Source organism: Conger conger, chromosome 8 (genome assembly GCF_963514075.1).
Source record: "Conger conger chromosome 8, fConCon1.1, whole genome shotgun sequence".
Classification (NCBI taxonomy): domain Eukaryota; kingdom Metazoa; phylum Chordata; class Actinopteri; order Anguilliformes; family Congridae; genus Conger; species Conger conger.
Window position 1 is genome coordinate 30,219,259 of NC_083767.1, and position 24,038 is coordinate 30,243,296.

The following is a 24,038-nucleotide window of genomic DNA, read 5'->3' on the forward strand; positions in this document are numbered from 1 at the left end:
CTATGGGTCGCAAGTTATAGGGAAGGGATAATGACATTTACATTTACATTTTAGTCATTTGGCAGACGCTTTTAATCCAAAGCGACTTACAAGTGCATAGGTTCTACCATAAGTCAGAGCATCACATCCAGAAACTAGCAAAATACACAGGAAATGCTGTTCTAAACATAGTTGTCATCAGAAGTGCATATCAGAAAGGAGGGGCAGGGGAAATCAGGAGGGAGGACTAAGGTAGAGTTTGAAAAGGTGGGTTTTGAGTCTGCGTCGAAATAGGGGGAGGGATTCTGCTGTTCTGACAGTGGTAGGCAAGTCATTCCACCACTGAGGAACCAGAACGGAAAACAGGCGTGAACGTGCAGCTCGACCGCCAGGTGCACGTAGTGAGGGAACCGTAAGGCGACCAGAGCTGGCAGACCGGAGTGGTCTAGCTGGGGAGTAGGGAGTGATCAAGGATTGTATGTAAGGTGGGGCAGTCCCCTTAGCAGCCTGAAATGCCAACACTAGGGCCTTGAAACGGATGCGTGCGGCAATAGGAAGCCAGTGGAGGCCAATGAGAAGCGGTGATGATCCTCATGTGACGCACTATGAGGAGAACTTTCTCAACTGGATGAAAATAAGACGATAAATTTAAAATGCTTACTTTTCCAAAACTAAAGAACGGACATATTTAATACTTCCATCATGTTTCTCCAATGCCCTCTTGTGATTGCATATAAAAACCTTGAAAGTGACCAACCACCATGTGACTCCTTTAATGTAAACCGGTTCCGCCAACTGATTTAGTTCTGATGTAGATTTAAGATAAAACTTAAAATTTATAGCTACTCCATTCTAGGTGTAAAGTCATTCCTAAAACAGCCGTTGACACAGTGCATCAATTTCAAAGATTCAGACACTTGTTGGAGGAGAAATTCAGTGTGGTATAAGCAAGCAGTGCATTATCCGCAATTGACCCCTTTAATTTGTATGATAAGATTGATGTGCACTCATGCTTTTTGTTTTCATCAAGCAGAGATACAGAAAATAACCGAATACAGCAATAAATTATAAGAGGTTATTATAAAAAAGCTTTATTTCAATTTGTAGGGGAAAATTCACAGAACAAAAGATTTCCCTCCTAAAATCATGATAACCAATCACAAGTCAAAATCAGACTCCACCTTAGTGAGCAGGCTGGTTCCTCCAAAACTCTCGATGATGTATGCTAAAAGTGTATCATATCCATATTAAAGTATGATATGTACCCTGTATAGTTTCAAACTGATTAACTGCTAAATTGTGCTAGAATTACACAGTGAGCCAGCCAGCTGGGGGGGAGGCATCTCGAACTGTCAAGGTCACGGGCAGAGCAAGATATGACTTTACAGCTGATTTCTCCGGGACTCTCAATGTTTTATGCCAGAAGTGTATCTATTTGACCTAGAACATTAATTATAGCTGAGCTTATGAAAACGCAAGAAACCACAGTGAAAACTGTTGAAATAAGAGCAAAGAATGCAACGCACATTTACTCCCTTATAAGAGAATAATTAATCAAATATTTAGTATGTCTGTATATTAGAAAAACATATTAGAAGTGAATATTAATGAAATGTTTAGTATGTCTGTATATTTTCAATGATTACTGCTGCTTAGTTCGTCTTATAAAAGCGAAAGATACAGAGTGACGTGTATGGATGACGTGTCTGTTAGAGGGGGGGCATCCAGAACTTTATGAGGTCTGGTAGTTTGCCAAGAGCAGGTGCGGGGTGAAGTGAGGACAGGGGGAGTCCTGAACTTTGTTCGTAGTTGGCAGAACGCCCTGAACTTTGTACAGAGTTGGCAGAGCATAAGGACCGTTGGCAATTTGCCACAATGATGTTGTGGGAGGAGCGTTGGGAGGAGTTACGATAAGAACAGTGTGGGTAATTTGCCAGAATGAGGTTTGAGGAGGAGTTGTAGGTGGAGTAACTGTGTATAAAATGGGTGTAAAAATGACAGTCGGGGTTCAGTTCTGGAGAACTATTCTGGCTTTATGCACTGCTGCTAATAAAGTCTGATTTTCCTGAAGAACTTGCTGCCGTGGTGTCGTCTTTTCCCTCGTGAAGATGTTTTTCGACAAATTGAAGATTTGGAATTGTTGGAGAGCAATACATATCAAAGAAAAAGCACCATTAAGGCAATCCAAATACGGGCACTAAAAGCCCATAACAAGTCACCTGCTAGAAAAGGTGGTAATGTACAGGCTGTAGGCAGCTGTTGGAAGGGCACGAGACACGAATGCCGATTTGTTTTTTAAACGTGCACAATTGGTCTGAATATGGAAAGACACAACTTTAGTTTTAAACTAAGTAGTTACAATGTAACATTTAGTGTGGACTTTAGACCCTAACTTTTAGTGATTAGGTAATGGGCCACAGCTACGGTGATTTGTGTGTCTGTGGCCATACCTGTCTGTAGGGCCAGTGCTTCCCTCTGGCGGACAGCCCCTTAATATTCCTGTCCTGGTGCCACAGCATTTTAAGCTCTGCTTCATATGCAAGATGAAATAACTTGGCTGTCCAAATTGCATATTGCATAATTATTTGTAGCTTTAGTAAATAAGACATAATTGTATGCAGACTGCATACACACTAGTCAGGCCTAGTCAAGCAATTAAATGCCAGGAATAATTATTGTTATATTTTGTATTCAACAAAAAAAACCCTTAAAGAGCCTAAGGGCCATATCGTCAAAGTCATAACACATAGGTCCATAGGGCAGCATGCAAGTCCATTAGTGGCTGGACTTAGTGGCTAATGAATTAATAGGTAGGTCTTTGTCATAACAAACTGTAGGGACAATAGGACTACAAGTCTCTGCATTCCACAGAACTCAACTACAACACCCTTGATGTAGGACAGTCACCCGGCTACCACTTCCTGTTGCACTGTAATTCAATACTGTGGATGGACATAGTTGGAATTCCAATTATAAAATGGTGAAACATATGCCTCTTCCTCAAATTCTCTTCCAAAAACACTCTGCAAACACGCATCCTCAAACACTCTCAATGGAAGAAACTTTCCCTGGACCAGCGTCTCATGTGCAGCACAGGTCTATCCCAGCAACCCGCCACGGAGCACTGCAAACCGGTCCGGAGCATACACGAGTGCCGGTGTTCCAAGGAGTCTGAGAAGAGCCATGCACCCAATTGACAGCCTACCCAGCAACCCCTGTAAGTCCCATGAGGCAAGCGACCTATGACAGCGCTGCATGTTTTGGAACTGGAAGAAGGGCAAGCACTTTCCCCTTATTCATACCGCAATTCCTCCAGATTTCACCCTGGAAACCAGAACATATCCGATGAGGAAATCAAACATAAGGACTCAAGTACATTACATTACATTAATGCCATTTGGCAGATGCTCTTATCCAGAGCGACGTACAAGTGCAAAGTGCATACCCATAACCAGGGATAAGTGCGCTGAAAGATACTAGAGGGAAGTACAATTTTTATTTATTTATTATTTATTTCTTTATTTATTTCATTTATTTATTTTTTAAATCGTTATACCGTAACAGTTGAGTTGCAATAGTCCAGGCGGGACAAAACCATTTCTTGGACCAGGAGCTGGGTCTAGTAGGGGGTGAGAAAGGGGCAGATTCTCCATATGTTGTATTGGAAGAACCTGCATGACCGGGTCACCACCGCAATGTTCTCAGAGAGGGAGTCTGCTGTCCATCACCACGCCGAGGTTCCTTGCACTGGGTGACGGCGTGAGTGTGGTATCCCCTAGGGAAATGGAGAGATCCAGATGGGGAGCGGTAATAGCAGGGATAAATATAATTTCAATCTTACCTGGGTTGAGCTTTAGATGGTGGTTGTCCATCCAGCTCTGGATGTCAGTCAGGCAAGCAGAGATATAGGCTGAAACCTGTGTATCGGATGGTGGGAATGAGATGAAGAGTTGGGTATCGTCCGCATAGTAGTGGTAGGATAGACCCTGTGCAGTAATAACAGGGCCAAGGAAACGAGTGTGAAGAGAGAAAAGTAGCGGGCCTAGGACTGAGCCCTGGGGAACTCCTGTGGCAAGGGGCCGAGGTGTTGATACTGTACCAGCCGAGGCAACCTGGAAGGAGAGACCAGAGAGGTAGGACTCAATCCAATCCAGGGCTGTGCCACAGATCCCCGTTGCAGACAGGGAGGACAGGAGGATGGAGTGATCCACAGTGTCGAAGGCAGCAGAGAGATCTAGATAAATGAGGACAGAGGAGAGGGATTATGCCGCTCCATCATGCATCAGCCGTACTCGGATGTAGTAGGACCAGGGTGTGCGAGCCCTGGTCCTCGGTGTGCAACTGCATCAAATGAAAGTCTGATGGCTTTAACATACACCACCACAGCACTCTATGGGATGTTAATTTTTTAAAGTATTCTTTGTCCACTACCATTCAGGGAATAATTCTGGAACCCACTGTATGAGCACAGTATCAAGCTAACAAGGTTTTTTTTGTGGGGTTTTCGCCCTCTTGGAAGCAAATTAAGCTAGTTGGCTAGCTATGTATTACAAGGGCTCTTTTCTTTTCTTTATAAAATCAAGCAGCTACACGAGTTAGTAGATTATAATGTTTATTTAACATTAGCACCTGATCGTTTTATTTGTGCAGTACAGTTAATTAGCTAGCTAAGTTTATAGTTAAGAGGCGTTTTTATCTCTCCGGTTTTCTGCTGCTAGCTGTTCGGAGCCACCCCGGGGTTTTTTTAAGCCATGGTTTTTGGTGTTTACATTTGGGCAGTAACTTTCAGATCTAGGGAGAGAGAAGGGCATAGTTAGGGGTAAAAATATGGGCGAAGCTATGCGAGGGGTGAAGAATGAACACTCTACTGGAAAGCGATTTCCTTGAGTCCTTCGTCTTTCATCGTTGTCTGCTTGCTGAGCATCTCCAGAACAAGATTCTTGGTCTGGAGGGCTGGCTCGCGGGCCGATTGCATAGCTCTGAATTGGAAGAGTTCCAGGAACTGCATAGCACGTCCTTTAAGGAACTAGTGTGCATGCCACAGCCAGCAGGGGGGAAGACTTCAGACCAGACAGGACGAGTTGAGTAGGACGCAAGTGAGGGAAAAGGCGTGCACACTACTCAGCGGCTGTATCTCCAGAGGTGGTGGTGTCCAACAGATTCCAGCCCTTGCAGGAATTGGACCTGGCCCCTGTCTCAGAGAGTGGGAGGACTGATGAGCCTCAGGGCACCCCGATGGCCACATCCTCCAAGAAAAGTGAGTTAGTTATAGTGGGGGACTCAATTATTAGAGGTATAGACAGCATAGTCTGTGCTTGTAAAAAGGAGTCTCGTATGGTGTGTTTCCTGCCTGGTGCCCAGGTAGGAGACATCCTGGAGCACACAGACCAGCTCCTGGCCAGAGCAGGGAGGGATCCAGTTGTCATGGTCCACATCGGGGCCAATGACATAGGTAAGGGTAGATTTGAGGTTCTGAAGGACAAATTTGTGGAGTTAGCAGAAAAGATTAGGAGCAGAACCTCCATGGGAGTCTTCTACGGAATTCTATCTTTACCACGTGCAAGCAGAGGGAAGCAGCACTTTATCTGGAGGTTTAAGACGTGGCTACAAAAGTTTTGTAGGAGAGAGGGTGTCGTGAGCCACGGACCCCTTGCCGAGCTCAGACCTCACGTTCCCACGAGCAGTACCCCATGAGGAGGTGTCTCGGGGACGAACTCAAGTACTCCGAACGTCCTGGAGCCCTGGTAAGTTCTACTGAACTTCCAGCCCAGTCTCGAAGTGAAGGGTGTGATGCAAATCTGGTATTCGATGTCCTGTATTCAATGTATTCCTCTAAAGAATCTTTATCACATATGATTATAGTAAGATATACTTTATTATAATCAATCAAAAGAATAGAGTTATACAGATTACAGTGTACATATCATCTTTTGCAGTTTGCTAATCACATGCAAGTTACATATACCCCTTTCTAATTTACCTTTCCACCATGATGTTTAAAAATCAAGGTACACCCCTCCAATATCCATCCTCTTTGGCCTTAGCCTTATCCTATAGCTCCCCCTTCTTGACGTTTAAAAAGAAACTATTCCTAGAATATTATATTTATCTAACTATGATAACTTCTCTACATTTTTCTACCTTATATAGTACCTTAATGAGACAAAAAAGATATTAAAATAAAAGGAAACTTATAATGTGTTACCTTTCCTACTTCTACAAGTAATATAGATTATAATTACCACTCCAGCTTGGTTATAGTTGTTCTGCGTGGCTCTTTCTTCAGCTGAGTCCGCACCGCGTACGTCACTCCTCTCTCCATATCCATATCCTGGAGTGGCGCGCAGAGGGAGCGCGCCACTCCAGCTTGACTACAGCTGTCTTGCGTTGCTCTCTCTTCAACAGCCCTTAGATATCTTGTGAAGCAAAATTCTAAGATCCTATCCTAAGGTCTAAAAGCTTATTCCTTATATATCTTTTTTGCATACAAAAGTTTACCTTTTTGATAAGAGATGTCCCCAATATTTCAAGCGGGAAGACATTTATCTCTTATGTAACTTGTTTTTTAATGATCATATTAATTATTTCTGTTTTTCCTATTGTCATTTTCTCATACCTCAAAAGAAATTTCCCCAATATTTTATGTCATGTGCCCCTCCGATTTGGGAATTTCCACCATCTTAATATACGAGTGGAAAAACACTAGCTCTTATGTAATTTTTTTAATGAACCTATTCATCACTGGTATTTGTCTCCCTGTCATAATCTCTCCTTGGACTCTCTTCAAACTTTGACTTCATACAAGCCAGAAGTTAGTGCCCTCCAACATCTCAACACACTCTTCAGGTGCCCCTCTCAGTGGCGCCTTAAGGGATCTACAAAGGACATCCAGCTAATAGCTGAGTGTAATTCATCCCCCAACTTCTTCTATAGTCAGTCCTTTGAATCTTTCCGATAAATTATTTGCGCTATAATCAGGAAGGCCCTTGAAGCCTCTTAATATTCTTTCGGTATTGACTTCCGTTTTCCTTATTTTTTTTCTTTAGCCAGGCATTGTGCCCCTCCCCTGTAGGGTTGGGGTATTCTCAGTCAGAACTTTAACCTTGCTCCTTAAAACCCTAAATCTAAGTCCTCTGACTTCAGACTCCTCAGTATCCATATACGGTTGTACATTTATCTTGTACCACATATTTTTCTTCTTACGGGTGTTCTTACTACCACCTCGATGGCGTGTGCGAGGGGTTAACAATGCATTCCTTCTGAACCCATCCCCCGTCAATCTCTCATCAGGGGGGCCTAGGGCCGGGTCCTCGACAAGGGGTACAAGTTTATGGGGCATTAGGACTCCTTTTGGGACAAGGATGAGCTGTACAAGCGTGACGGGCTGCACCTGAACCGGAGGGGAAACTTTGCACTGGGTCAGCATATGCTTAGGGTAGCACAGGATTATTTAAACTAGGGACTTGGGGTGCAGGGAGGATAGAGAGTGAAATGGGCAGGGAGGTAGACTGCCCAGACGGAAAAGGCAAAGGCTACATATAATGGTGAGAGCAATAACAAAATCATTTCAGGGCAAAAATCAAGTAGTGGTGGCTTGGGACAGCAGGGAGTGAGGGAAAAGGAAAGGATGTGTAGAAGTAACAAACTGAAATGTCTTTGTTTAAATGCTAGAAGCGTGAAAAATACGTTTTTGGAACTTGAGGCAGTTGTTCTTAGTGGGGGCTATGACATTATAGGGATTACAGAGACATGGTTTGGGGATGAAGATGGGGATGAATACAATATAGAGGGGTATAAACTTATCAGGAAGGACAGATCTAGTAAGAGAGGTGGGGGTGTTGCTATTTATGTAACAGAAAATCTTAGTGTGCAAGAGATTCCAGAAATTGGAATCACATGCCTAGTGAGGATATTTGTATTTAGCTTATTGGGGAGGAAGATGAATTTGCAGGATAGAGGTAATGGAACCACAAATTAAGAGGGGTTTCTCCAAGTCCAGGATTTTTTATTTTAGGCGGGCCAACTTTAAAAAGATGCGATCAAATTTTAGTGTTTGATTGCAGGACTGTGAATGAAAAGTGGAGCAGGTTCAAAAGGGTTATACTTGACGCACAGTGTAAATTTATTCCTAAGGTGCAGAAATGTAAATTGAGAAAACAATCTCCACAGTGGATGACTACAGCAGATGCAAGAGTTTGCAAAAAAATAATAAACTGTATCAGATATATAAAAAGGACAGCACTGAGAGTAATAAAGCAGAATATTGTAATATGCGTGCTAAGGTTAAAAAAGAACTAAGGGTAGCCAAAAGGCAATTTGAAAGGACAATCGCGGATGATGCTAAATGCAGTCCCAAACGTTTTTTTCAATACTGCAGTAGGAAAATCAAGTGCATTAAGAATAACAAAGTAGAACTGCTGTATAAGAATAAAGACATATGGGGCGACATGGCTCAGGCAGTAAGAGCAGTCGTCTGGTAGTCAGAGGGTTGCCGGTTCGATCCCCCGCCCGGGCTGTGTCGAAGTGTCCCTGAGCAAGACACCTAACCCCCAAATGCTCCTGACGAGCTGGTCGGTGCCTTGCATGGCAGCCAATCGCCGTTGGTGTGTGAGTGTGTGTATGAATGGGTGAATGAGAAGCATCAATTGCACAGCGCTTTGGAATTACAGAGGCATTAAATGCCTACTTTGTTGAGAGTTTTACCAGAGAGGGGGTTACTCGTAGGCCAGAAGGCATACTCAATACTAAAAATGTCTCAGCCAATATTGAGATAGGTGTAATAGTTTCACAGTAATTTGGGGTTAATAGTGAGCACAGCACAATTTAGAGACGCCCTATTGGTTGAGTTAGTCATGTGACTCTTATCTCATGAAGAAGCCCCAGTGTTTCAGTTGATTGCCAGTAAACTACACAAAAACATTGCTCCACTCTCCATCTCTTTTATTAATGGTATATATGCCCAATATATCACAAATGGTGACGAGGATAACCAATAAACAAACGATTTCGGGGAGAAGAAACGGAACACAACAGATACATGTGGTTAAAGAGGCAAAGCCATTTCCCAGGAGGGGGAAAGGAGAGAATAAGAGACAGTTCCCGAAATATGAGAAAAGTGGCCAAAAGCAAGATGGTGTAGGTCAGACTCAGCAGCCATGCTACAGATGCAGCGGGAAGCATTCGGCTCGTTACTCCATCCATCCATCCATTATCTGAAACCGCTTATCCTGATCAGGGTCGCAGGGGGCTGGAGCCGATCCCAGCATTCATTGGGCGAAAGGCAGGAATACACCCTGGACAGGTCGCCAGTCCATCGCAGGGCACACGCACCATTCACTCACACACTCATGCCTACGGGCAATTTATACTCTCCAATCGGCCTAACCTGCATGTCTTTGGACTGTGGGAGGAAACCAGAGTACCCGGAGGAAACCCACGCAGACACGGGGAGAACATGCAAACTCCGCACAGAGAGGCCCCGGCCGACGGGGATTCGAACCCAGGACCTCCTTGCTGTGAGGCGGCAGTGCTACCCACTGCACCATCCGTGCCGCCGTGAAGCATTCGGCTCGTTACTGCAGGTTAAAAAACGAAAAGTGCCACGTGTGTTCCAAGGTGGGGCACATAGCCCAGGCATGCAAGAACCGCAGACCAGCTGCACAGAAGCAGTATGTAGAAACAGAGCAGGTGGAGGATGAGTAGCGTAGTGGTTAAGGTAAATGACTGGGACACACAAGGTCAGTGGTTCTAATCCCAGTGTAGCCACAATAAGATCTGCACAGCCATTGGGCCCTTGAGCAAGGCCCTTAACCTTGCATTGCTCCAGGGGAGGATTGTCTCCTGCTTAGTCTAATCAACTGTACGTCGCTCTGAATAAGAGTGTCTGCCAAATGCCAATAATGTAATGTAATGTAATGAGTCAGAGCTGTTGGGGGTGTATACAGTTTACACTACCTCAAATGGAAAAAAGGGCATAACAGTGGATGTCGTTTTGGATGGAAAGGAGGTAACCATGCATGTGGACACAGGAGCTGCAGTTTCACTGCAGTCCAAAGTGTCTTATCGAAAAACTCTGTATCACCTAGCACTAAAGGAAACCCGGCTGTAGCTGACTACGTATTCCGGGGAGACCATTCCTTTACTAGGGTATGTGCTGGTACCAGTGCAGTATGGGGAACAGAAAGCGAAACCGATAGTAGTGGTGAGGGGCGACAGACCTGCATTGCTGGGCTGAAACTGGCTTGAGAAGATCAGACTAAACTGGCAAAGCATCTTTTCAGTGGAGAAAGTCACAAACACTGATGCAGCAGTCAAAGAGGTCCTACAGCACCACCCAGTGGTGTTCATGGAGGGGGCAATTGTAATAAGAGACTTTAAATCGACCAAGCCCAGAGGCACACGCCATTTTCAAAAAGGCAAGGGGTGCATTTCCCGATAACAGTGTCTCTTAACGCTTTACGAAGACTCTCTAAGGTATACCTTACTAAAGTTGTTTACTCTTCCACTGACTCACTTAGGTGGTTCCTTAAGGAATACCTTCTACGTGCGACGTTTCTAGGCCCATCTACTTGCTCTAAGATCGATTATGCACTCCATGTAGCAACTGTTTGACTGCATTATGAGAGAAAGTAGTGTTATTTATGAATAAAACACTGCAGGAATACTTAAAAATATTGCATTTATCACGACTGGTGGGAACGTATTCATAGAATTAAAAACTTGCAAACTAAATTATCCAACCATATATATAATAAATAATAAATTATACAGTTAGTGATACAGTACGCCATACGCCATCTTTGGCATGTCATGTTTTATTTACATAATTTTAATATCTTCGTCATAGTGCCTTAAATTACTTTGCAATCAGGGTTGATTTGGCAGAAGCACCATCACATTACTGGTGTAATTCACTATTTTCTCTGATTAGCTGACGTTTTCAATAAAAGCACACCAACAAGCAAAATGCATCAACACGAAAACAAAATTTACATAAGATATGGAGGAAAAAAACAAAGAAATAAGCGGTCCCACAGCTTCACAGGAAACAAAATGGAGATATTGTTAGACGTGGCGGTGATGAATAAAGAAACATCATTTTCCAGTTTTAGGACTACGGTGTCTGACAAAACCAAGAAAACTATGGTTAAGCATCGCTCCAGCACACCGAGAGAGTGGGAAATCGTCAGTTTAGGAATATAATTTAAAAGGTAATTGGCAACATGTTCAATAAAGTGCAGCATGCATCCTTCATAATTTACAATTTTATTATTTGCATGAAAACAGTCCCATTAATGTGGTATTTTAGTAATATTATTAGCCAACTACAACTGTAGAATTATTAGTGTACATATTGCTCAACAGATTGAGATGTAACTAAGAGCAACAGCTGATTTCAGAAGCTTGCGGTCGTAACAGAGGTGGCCACTAGCGGAGTGAGCTGACAACATCGCTAAGGTATAGAGTGGTCCACACCAACCTTACGAAAGTACGACTTACAGAAGGTATACTTAGCTAAGAACGTTTCGGGAAACACACTGAAACGTTAAGGTACTGCTTAAGGTACAACTTACGAACAACGTAGCGTTAAGAAGGCTTCGGGAAACGCACCCCAGACCGGTACCATATGCACTGAAGGAAAAGGTGGACAGGGAGCTAGATAGGCTAGAGCAAACTAATATAGCGTCAAAAGTCGAGAGGAGTCAGGGGGCAAGCCCTGTAGTGATAGTCCAAGTGATGGATCAGTCTGTTTGTGCGGTTACCATAGATCAGAGTCTGGAAGACAAAACATATCTGTTACCCAACGCAGAGGATCTGTTTGCTACTCCAGCAGGAGGAAACCAACCAACCGCGCCTGAACTACTCTTCAGCAAACTGGATCTCTCCCATGCATATCAGCAGTTACAGTTGGACGCAGATTCAGAGCAGTACCTGACCATCAATACTCACAGGGGACTGTACCGCTACCACAGGCTCAGCTATGGCATCTCCTGTGCTCCCTCAATATTCCAGTCCGTCATGGACCAGATCCTACAGGGACTAGAGCATGTCACCTGTTTCCTGGATGATATTCTCATCACAGCCAGCTCCAAGGAAGAACACCTGCAGAGGCTGGATGAAGTGCTAATACACTTGGAGAAGTACAGCATACGAGAGAAGCTGGCATAGTGCAAGTTCCTCCAGAGCAGTGTGGAATACTTGGGTCATCGGATTGACAAAGATGGACTGCATCCTACTGATGAGAAAGTGGCAGCCATTGTCAAGGCGCCCAAACTGAACAATGTCACAGAACTTCCAGGGCCTGCACAACTATTATGGAAGATTCCTGGCCAAACTGTCTAGCCTACTGCAGCCATTGCACAACCCGCCTAAACAAGAAGAAGCATGTAGCTGGACAGCAGAGTGTGATGCAATTTTTGAAGAGGCCAAACAGATGCTACTGCAGAGTAAGGTGCTGGTGCACTACAACACCAACAGGCCACTGAAGCTCGCCTGCGAAGCCTTACCATACAGCGTGGGTGATGTGATCTCTCACATCATGGACAATGGAGAAGAGCAGCCCATAGCGTTTGCTTCGACGACGCTGTCGCAGGCTGAAAGGAACTACGCCCAAATCGAAAAAGTAGAGTTGGCCATCATCTATGGAGTCAAAAAGTTCCATAAGTACCTCTATGGAAGGAGGTTTACTCTGATTACAGACCACAAGCCCCTGTTGGCTGTACTGGGCAGTACCCACACTGGCCACACTAAGGATGCAGCGATGGGCTCTCATTCTCATGGCCTACAACTACAGCATTGAGTATAGGAGGTCAGCTGATCTGAATGCAGACACGTTACCTCAACTACCCCAATGAGAAGACAGAACAGCAGAGGAAGCGAAGATATTCTATTTCTCAGTAGTGCCAGAGCTGCCAGTGTGTGCAAAAGACATTGAACAAGCCACCAGGAAAGATCTACTGCTGAGTAAAGTGTGGAGTTACACGATGAATGGGTGGCCTAACTAAGTGTCAGAAGAGGCACTGACCCCCTACTTCACATGCCAACACGAGCTGTCTGCAGACCAAGGCTGTTGTAAAACCCCATGCTAACCCAACGACGGAATTTAGCACGGGGCGAAGGTATCTGCGTGCTTGTCCTTCTGGTGTTGCTGAAAGAATAGTAGTAGGGTTAAATAATAATCACCACTATGCGGAGAGTCTAGATCAGCCAATAAATAAACCATGTTACAAAGACAGTAGTATCACTCTGCCTTCTGCTCTCTACTGGTCCGGGCTGACCAAGAATCTCCACAATAGGGTCAATACATTCACCTTAGTTATCTGACTCCATTTTAAGATAGAATTTAGGAATTTGGTTTTAATCATGCGTGAACCTCGGGAGTAGTTACACTCAACTCTTACCTGCGCCACCATTACTCAATATATGCTCCCGGGATTAGCATTATTACCACTCATGGCAATATACCGTATGATTTTGGAAAAACTCGATTTGGGTCAATTAAAGGAAAGGAGACAAAACCCCAGATTGCTTGGTTTATTCTCCTTATCACCACAATCCAAGCCTTTGTTCTTGACCATAAAAATGGGTCAACCATTTGGAATTTAGAGCCAAACCCCCACCAGGCAGTGAGACCTTGGTCAGGGAGCTAAAGCAAATGGCTTCTACAGAGACAGATTTGTTTCCCCTCGGCTCTTGGACAGTTATGATGTCCTAGGTATACTGTTATGAAAACTAGACCATTGCACCAGTCACACTGAACCACAATCAGAATAACACCAAATATGACTATATTCTGATCTGGGATTATCATGAAATATCTTTATGCCATTTACAGTACTGTGCAAAACCTGAAAGGAATGTGAGAGAAGGGGGGGCTCCACAGGGGGCCCAGGAAGACTCCTCCAGGAACCACACTCAAGTTTTGTTGTAGGGGGGGGGGGGGGGTGCACTGAGTGATGACACTAGATGTAAATTATTTCCGGCTTACACTGTATACTTTGGGGCCTACGAATCATCATACCCTCATTGTACAGAGAGAGGTTACTGGAGGACCTGCCCCAGGAACATCCGGGTATGTGTCGGATGAAAGCCTTAGCCCGCAGCCAGAGTTGGATGGGGAGATAAAAAGCAAGGTCCAGAGTTGCAAGGTCTGCCAAGCCATGCAGAAGTCACCAGCTGTTGCACCTCTTCACCCAGAAAGAGTGTGGCAGCAGGTGCATATAGACTTTGCCGAGAAGGACAAGCAGTACTCTCTAGTACTAATCAACAGTCACTCCACGTGGTTGGAAGTTGCCCACATGACATTGATTACATCATCCAACACCATTGAAGTACTCCGAGGGCTGTTTGCAGCCTATGGCTTACCAGAGGAGTGTGTAAGTGACAATGGGCCTCAGCTGACTTCATTAGAGTTCGCAAGCTTCATGAAAAAAAATGGAATAAAGCACACCCTTGCGCCAGCGTTTCATCCTGCTTTGGACGGGCACTGTTGAAGCAAGTCCTGGAGGGAGAGGGAAAATCCGCCATTTCACTGAAACACCGTCTGGTCAACTTCCTGCTCAGGTACTGCAGCACACCACATACAGTGACAGGAGGAAAAACAGGCCAATCGGAAACAGGACCATGACCATGGTAAACTACGGCTACGAGTGTGTAAGGCTGACTGATTGTGATCCCCTGAACTTTGACTAGTGAGTGGGTAAAGTTGCCTTCCCTTTGGGGGAATCGGCGCCAATCAGTACCATAAAACTTTACAACCGCGCCTGGTTTCAAACCTAGGATTCGACTCATCGCTCTGTACTCTCATAGGAAGCAGGAAGGGTAATCAAGGCATCTGTTTTCTTCCGAAGCAACCCCCTCTATTGTCTGATTATCTATTCAGGCCTCCAGCCGTTAAAACTCGTTACGACTTGGCAACATTCTTTACGGCACAGAGAGGGTGGGAGGAAATACTTCCTGCTAGGCCCTGACCTTCTCCTGAACCCCCCTTTATTTCTCTCTCCTTCTTTACTCAGTCACTGAATGGTGTGTACAGCACTGGATGTTTCATGGCAAGGCCAATTATGATAAAATTCATGTTTGGTATCATTTTTCTTGGTTTAGTGTGATTGGTACAATGGTCTGATTTCTAAGGATATCATAGCCATCCAGGAACCTAGGGAAAGCTATGGAAATCTGACCTAAGGGAAGTCATCTGGTTCAACCCCCCTGTCTAGATCCCCATTAGTGATAAATTACAAATGGTTAATTATGGACCCAATTTTTATGGTAAAGCATAAAAGGCCTGGTTTGCTTCTTAAGGGGAAGATACAAGGGGTCTGGGAGATCTGTTGCCAGACTCCCGCACCTGCCGTGTGTGTAGAAACCCTTGCCAGGTATGACAATGTTTTTACTTTGTACTCTGTGTAAAATTGTATTATATACTATGATTTGTAACTTTGTGATTTGGTTGTAATTTGAAGAAGTGACCTACCTGGCAAAATAAATTGTTAAACTTGATCTGTTTGGTTTTCCTTACTGACACTTAATGTTATACAGGGAATGCTTGGTTTACCCCCTCGAACTGGTCTAGGGAGGATGATTATTTCCACTTATTGTATCACGGAGTATAGCACCCGTAGACCTATGTTGGTAAATCCCTCGCCTCCGCATGGTAGTTCATTCATGTCGAGCACAGCCGTAGCTATGTTGGTCTGCTTGGGTCCCTAGGCTGTAAACAGATATACCCGAGAGTAGCTATTCCTGCGACCTCTGTAATGACTACAGATAGCTAGTCAGTTCGTGAGACGTGCACATAACGCGCAATGTGACATGCGGTGGTACCAGCAGAGGATTGTTCAGCAAGTTTTTCTCAGTATAGGATTCCCGCAACAATCAAGTCCAAATTTAAATAATGAAAATATTATAAATTGGGGTTAATTATATTGAAACAGAGTCAAAGTTTATAGGAACTGTAAGGTGCACCATTCCGGGGATTCTGGGTCAGTCCATATCAGTAAAAAGCGGAAGGCAGAGTGGTACTACTGCCTTTGTCACTTGGTATTATTTTCCTGACTGATCTAGGCCCTCTACGGAATGGGTTAAATTAGGTAATAACATCTTCCCAAACAGCACCTGAAGGACACACGCAGATACCTTCGCCCTACACAGCTAACTTCGTCATTGGGTTAGTGGGGGGCTTACAAGTGTTCCAGGAGGGCAAACACGTCTGAGTTCTAAACTTCAGAGGAGGACAGAAGAAATGGACACAGGTCACTGTCATGCAGCGACAGGGGCCAGTCACCTACCTCGTTCAAGATGGACAGAGAAAACGCACAGTGCACGTGGACCACATGTTGCCATGGAGAAGCAACCCATGGGAGACCTTACCAGAAGAGGAAGAGCTGCCAATGGTGATGGAAATGCCAAGACACCTGTCAGAGAGCCCTGCTCCTGAGAAAACACCGAAATAAAGTGTGGAAATCAAACCCAGCTCAGGTCGAGCCATGCAGCCAGAAAAAGAGACTGAGGAAATTCCAGCTTCATCACCCTTGGTCCCAAAGAGTGTTTCAAAACCTGTAGTCCGCAGGTATCCTGAATGCACTCAAATGGCTCCGAAGAGACTTGACCTATGAAACAAAAAAGAAACTGTTGAGTTCAGAGAACTAGAGACTTAAATCAAGTTCCTCCTAGTTAAATAAAAATAAAAAATAAAAATAAATCCTTGAAAATTGTTCTGTTATGAATGGGGCATTAGTATAGATGTGATTGTAATGTGCTGTGATTGACACTTCATTGAAATGTGATTGGAAAGTAATGTTCATTTACTTTAGGGTAAACAATCTTAAGGGGAAGGAGTGTAATAGTTTCACAGTAATTTGGGGTTAATAGTGAACCCAGAACAATTTAAAGAGACCCTATTGGTTGAGTTAGTCATGTGACTCTTAGCTCATGAAGAAGCCCCAGTGTTGTACCGTTTCAGTTGATTGCCAGTAAACTACACAAAGACATTGACTCTGTCTCAGTGGCAGCAGGCCTAGATGGCGTATTACCAAGGGTACTCAAAGAGTTAAGTGAGATCATTTTTAAACCATTATTTTAGGACAGTATTTTTAGATAGTCCTTGGAAACTGGAGAAATACCAGATGACTGGAAACAAAGTAGTATAATACCAATATATATGAAAGGGGACCATAGCAATCTAGGAAACTACAGGCCTGTCAGTCTGACTTGTATCACATGTAAAATACTGGAATCTATCATTAGGGACAAACTGGAATTATTTCTTGAAAATAATAACATTGAAAGGGATAGCCAGCATGGTTTTCAAAGGGTAGGTCATGCCTGACAAACCTTTTGGCATCCTTTGAGGAAGCTACCAAGTGTTTTGACGATAGCAGGGCTTATGATATTGTATACCTAGATTTCCAAAAAGCATCTGATAAGGTACCACATGACAAACTCATTATCAAAATGAGGACAGTAGGAATTGTAGGAGCCATTTCTAAGTGGGTTCGGAATTGGCTACGGGAAAGGACACAAAGAGTAGTAGTAGGAGGGGCCTTATCCAAACAGGGTATTGTGGGAAGTGGAGTCCCACAGGGATCAGCGCTGGGGCCACTGCTCTTCCTCATTTACACGAATGACTTAGACATGTGGGAATGACATTCAATACAACTAAATGTAAAGTTCTACATGCGGGAAATAAAAATATAAGGCAGGATCACTTCATGGGGGGTACAAAATTGGATAATGCTCAAGTGGAAAAAGACTTGGGGGTCATAGTTGACCAAGGCCTTTCGGGTTCTAGTCAATGTGCAGTAGCAGTAAATAGGGCCAATAGGATGTTAGGATACATAGCCAGGAGTATTGAAGTCCAAGCAAGTTATACTCACCTGATACAATACTCTTGTTAGACCACACTTAAAGTACTGTGTGCAATTCTGGGGACCGCACTATAAGAAGGACATCAAGGCAGTAGGAAAGGTTCAGACAAGGGCAACCAGATTGATTCCATGTATTAAAGAGTTACGAGGACAGACTTAGGATGCTTAATCTCTTTAAGCTTCATAAAAGGAGGCTTATCGGTCAGATATCCCTTGATCTTTTCCATCTATCCCAGCTTCAATTCAGGTCTTTCCTCACATTTCCCAATTCTGCCCTCACTCTCTTCTTTGCTTCTACATGTTCTCTTACTCTGTGCACATGTTTTTCCACCTCATGTTCCCTCTTCCTTCTTTTGCACAGCTTTGCTCCCACTTCATGATTTCCGCCACAGTGATAACAAACAGCCTTGTCTTTAGACAACGTGCACTCTTCTTCAGAACATCCCACACCTTTCCCACACCTTCTACACCTGTGCATCCCTTTTCTACAAACCGATGCCACATGCCCATATTTCTAACTCCAGTCTGTCTAAGTGTCTAATTTGGATCAATAGTATGTCCATCCATTATGACATTGTATTTTTTATATTTTGATAAAAATACACAATAATAGTCTAACATTGTCATCTTTATATTTGTAAGCATGTTTATTTGTAGGTGACTGTGCCAACAGACTGGAGGGCATACTATTGTACAGCAGCCTATAATGCATTGCTAGCCTAATATTGTACTAAAATAGCAATGGAACTGCAACATTACTTCAGACCAGGTTATTCTTAGAGCAAACACATTCAGCTGCATCAAAATGGCAATACACTGTACTATGACCACTCTTCATTTAAAGACCAACCCACCCAAATAGGTGCATAGTCCTTTGCTATTTTAACAGTCAAGGCGCTAGAGAGAAAAAGGTCATTGCAGCTCTCTGGCCCGAAATGTCTTGTTCAATTAATGTGTTGTATGTCAAATGTTGTATACACTTTGGTGTTCATAGTGTTCATTCTATGGAATTGTCACTTTAGCCTGTTTGAGTCAAGCTTGAGTGCCAATCGCTTTTCTGCTGCAGCGCCTGTCTCATGTTGAGCTTTAAAGTTTTTACCAGCATCCACAGAGCATCCACAAAGGATACACATCTGCGCGCCTGGGATATTGTCGCCTGTGGTGTTTGTGTGTGTGTGCCTGTCTCTTCTTTCAGCGTGTACAAACATTACTGACATATCCTTTTCTTTTATTCATGGTCTGTCACGTTTTTCTACTTAATCTTTGGTAAGCCGACTCAGCAGATAGTATAGTATTGACTCTCGAGAATTATAAGCCCTTACAATACAGCCCGTTCAGAGACAAGAGACTTTGTGTGAATGGGATCTGCACAGTAGAATAAGTCCGGTATATTTGTATATGTCAGCATTGTCTGTCCTACAGCTCACAAAAGCCGAGTCATGGGCAGGATTAACCATTTGCATTTCCGGCAATGTCATGGTCAGTGGTTGAAATAACATACTGGGAAGGGGACAGGTAAATAAGCTATAATCACAGCATGTAACAAAAATAAATGTCATATACTGTATCATATACGCTCACAAGCACTTTATTAGGCACATTTTTACTTTATTAAGACCTACATATTCATGCAATTATTTAATCAGCCAATTGTGTGGCAGCAGTGCAATGCATACAATCATGTAGATACAGGTCAGGAGACAGGGTGGTTTGAGCATCTCAGAAACTGGTGCAAAAAAAATCCAGTGAGCAGCAGTTTTGCAGACAGAAATGCCTCATTAATGAGAGATGTCAGAGGAGAATGGCCAGCTGCCAGGAAGGTGACAGTAACGCAAATAACCACACAATACAACAGTGTGTTGCAGAAGAGCATCTCTGAACACACAACACATCATAACAACAAATGGATAGGCTACAGCAGTCTAAAAAATATGTCTAATAAATACATAATAATGAGACATTTTTACAATGAAGTATATGAGATGTAAAGTCAACCATTTAGATGCCAAGTTGCTCGTGATCTTTGTCCTTGCAGTCCTCTGTCCGCAAAAGACTTGTTTCTGTCTGCATCTCTCTCACTGGCATAGGGAGTTGACAATCCACTGGATACAGGGGAAGGGAAACATTACCAGAGGGGCCGGGATCATCTAAATCAGGGATATTCAATCTTTCCCAGAAAGGGCTGGTGTGAGCGCATCCAACTTTTGTTCCAACCAAGCAATTACAAATCTGACTCTACTAATCTGCTAATCACTAGATTATTTGCTCAGACCTTTGATTAGTAGAATCAGGTGTGCCACTGCATAGTTGGAACAAAAGTCTGCACCCACAAAATACTGTAAGGACAACATTCCACAAAAGAAATGTATGTGCACTGTGTATATTCAAAGTACTAAAAACACTCAGTGAGCACTTTATTAGGTAATTATTAGACTTATTTTTTTTACTTCTACTGCTGTAGCCTATACACTTGGAGTTATGGTGCATTGTGTGTTCAGTGATGCTCTTCTGCATACCACTGTTGTAATGTTTGGTTATTTGCATTACTATCACCTTCCTGTCAGCTTTGACCAGTCTGGCCATTCTCCTCTGACATCTCATTAACAATGTGTTTCTGTCTGCAGAACTGCCGCTCACTGGATTTTTTGCACCATTCTTTGCTCAAATACTCAAACCACCATGTCCCCATTCTGATGGTTGATGTGAACATTAACTGAAGCCCCTGACCGATATCTACATGACTGTATGCATTGCACTGCTGCCACACAATTGGCTGATTAGATAATCGCATGAATAAGTAGGTGTAACAAAGTAAAAATGTTCCTAATAAAGTGCTTGGTAAGTGTATGAACACATTAATGCTGGACCTCATTTACCTTCCTTCCTTCAGCTAGATATTACATTGAACATTTTAACTTTTAACATATGATATTTGACCCACAGATGTGCTACAGTTTAAACGGGTATATAGTCAGAAATCACCCATAGTCAGATGTCATGGCTTTTCAGACCTTAGTCATTGTTTCAAAGACCAAAACAATAACATTACATCTGTTTAAATTACATTACAAATTTACTGTTCCTAATAAACTTGGTGAGGCTCAACTTCGCTAAGTTAGCTAGATTAGCACTTTTAAGTAACATTAACCTCCTAAGACCCGCACTCTTTTTTGGTATGCATTTTTAATTTCTCTTTGCTATTTGGGCTTATTGGGACCTGATAAGTATAAAAACTAAGCATCATCTTTTGACATGATGTAGTTTTTGAGAAAAATTATGTCCACATATGTGGACTCTCGGTCTTAAGAATTAAGTATTATGGTTGTACAGCCCAAAATGTGGAGTCCACGCATGTGTACGCCAGGTCTTAGGAGGTTAAGATAGCATGTAACATGTAAGACTTGTGGACTCCTGATTGTTCTTTTCAGGGGCCAAATCATAAGAAGGCTTAATTCTCTGTTGAACATTGGGGGGGCATCTAGGCAGGATGCAGCACCCTGAGAAGTATTTGGCCAATACAATGCGTATGTTAGTTAGTACATTATTTATTTCCTAACTTGATTGCTGGACTTGGAGGCAGCCTGTAGCCTAGTGACTAAGGTACATGACTGGGACCCAGAAAGCACACAGCTGTTCAAATTATTATTGTTACTAGGAGTCTGCTAGCCGCCAGCTACGTAGCAAGTATTGTTACAGACAAAAACTTGCTAGCTGGCTAAATTAATAATAAATAATAAATAATAAAATCCACTTGTTGTCACCTTGATTTTCAATGTTCCCAATTTCAAACACTCAAAAATGATGTGGAGCAATACAAAAAGACATCCCCCAAATTACAAAACGTCTGAAAACGCATAAATTAAATCCCAAGATGTAATCATACATATAGCCCACTTCTTATGCGTAGTAAGTAAATTCCATATCGTGGAAGACTCTTTCATTGTGAGCCAAAATTGAACATCTTGGATCTCTCAGGGTGCTTTCATATCTATAGTTTGCTTGATTTGGGACAAACCAAATACAATGTAGCATTTTTTGGTTTGGCATGGTTACGTTTCACATTGCCTTTTTTTAAGCGAACCATGATTTCTAAATAAAACCATGTGTTTGCAAAGGTAATTTATTTATTGGACAGAAATTTTAAGTCAGATCATGTTCTCACCAGAAATGATCGGCACCAGAGTTTGCTTGTAACTGGACCGGTCTCCAGGGTCTCAGTACGGTTGTTTTGGTCTGCACCAGGGTTTGATTGCTGTATTCACACCTGCCCAAAATAACCGTATCTGGGGGGGAAACGCACCAGGGTTCAATTTAAACGGACTAGACGAGGCAGGTGTGAAAACGCTCTTAGCCTCCGACAGAAGGATGTCTAATGAACAACCAATGGGACTTATTCGGACTTACTGCAAATGATACATGTGACGCAGTCCAAACATTCATTTATTCAGTCACTATTTCTAGTGTCACCTTTGATACTAAAATATTACTTGCATGTTGCATGTTGCATGTTGCATGGTATTTTTAGTTGGCTAGGTAAGCAGTGTTTGGATAGTTAACTTTGGTCACTTTTGCTCTGTTTGTTTGTTTGTTTGTTCAAAAAAAAATGGCCCTTGTCCTTATCTTTGTTGTACAGGTAGCAGTTGAAATTGTACTTCCCTCTAGGGTCTTTCAGCGAACTTATCCCTGGTTATGGGTATGCACTTTGTTGTACGTCGCTCTGGATAAGAGCGTCTGCCAAATGCCAATAATGTAATGTAATGTAATGTGAATAAAGTAGTCTAGGCTAATTAAGTGCATTGGCATAATTTTTGCTACCGCTCTCAAACCGTTTCGCATCCCGAATAAAGTTGAAACAGTCAAAATATACGTATACCCTTGGGGGTTAAGATTGATCAGGATTTGCGGAATTAAACATCATCCATTTTAATGTTGAATCCTGTTGTATTTTTATATGAATAATTACAATATTCAATTGGCTTATTAAAATAATTTAGCCACAAAATAAAATATTAATCAATGAATTAATACAAGCACAAAACAAGCTTTACAACCACACGCTTTCATTTCTGCGCACAATACGAACAGCTGATACCACTCGTGAAGTTCGTTCGGCTCGTACAAAAATATTTATAAACTTTGATGAATCCCACATTATTTGTGCAAATGCATTTCTAAAGGATTGACGGTCAATTTATAATTTATAATCCTACGTAGAATCTTCCCCAGATTACTGCTCACACGTGGTATCTTGGTAGTTGTTAGGGTGAAATCCACTTTTGAAAATGGGGGTTATGAGTCCTTGATTCCAGATGTCATGAAAGTAGTCTACCCTCAATTGAACAGCTTTAGAATAATTAATTTAAAATTTTCACCATTGTGTATCAGCATCACATTTAAGATGCCATCTGGTCTCCAAGCGTTTTTGGCCTGCAGGTTCTGCAGTTTTTCAATTTATTCCTGTTCTGTGACTGGGGAGTCCAATGGGTTCTGGTAATCCTTAATGGCCAATTAAAGTTCTTTGCAAATACAATGATTTTTTTTGAAAATGCGTTTTTGTGGGAGCCGCGGTGGCGCAACAGGCTAAGACGCAGCAGACTTGCGGTTGCAGTTTGCTGCAGTTGCACACTGGGGACTGGGGTTCGATTCTCGGTCCTGCCAAAAGCCAAGTTTGGCCGGCTCATGTGGAGTAGCAATAATTGGCTTGCTGCTCCAGAGGGAGCGACTTGGCAGGGTTAGTAGATCGCCGCACAAAAACAAGCACCTCGAGTGCCTCGGAATCACGGTTATGACTTGGGAGGTGAAACGGCTTGAAGAAGGCGTGTTGCTCTCCTGTCGGCCGCCAAGGGATGGGGTGTGGGCGGTGTATCTAATACTAGCTCTAATTGAATCAGACGGGGTCCAATTGGGAGAAAAAGGGAAAAAAATCGAGAAAAGCGTTTTTGTTCTGTGTTTTCTATAATTGTATTATAGAGTTTCTGATAATGATCCCTCCATATGTTCCAATTTTGAATGGCCAGTTATTCATGTTGGGGATTATTGAGGCAATTCCAATTTTTCCAGACATTGTTTGTGTTAAGGGACTCCTCAATCATAGTAGGTTCATTGTTGATATGTTCCTTTTTGGTTATGAGCATGTCCTTGTGTTATTTTAGAGTTTTGCAATAACTACGGCGTAGATCCTGGTTATTTTTGTAT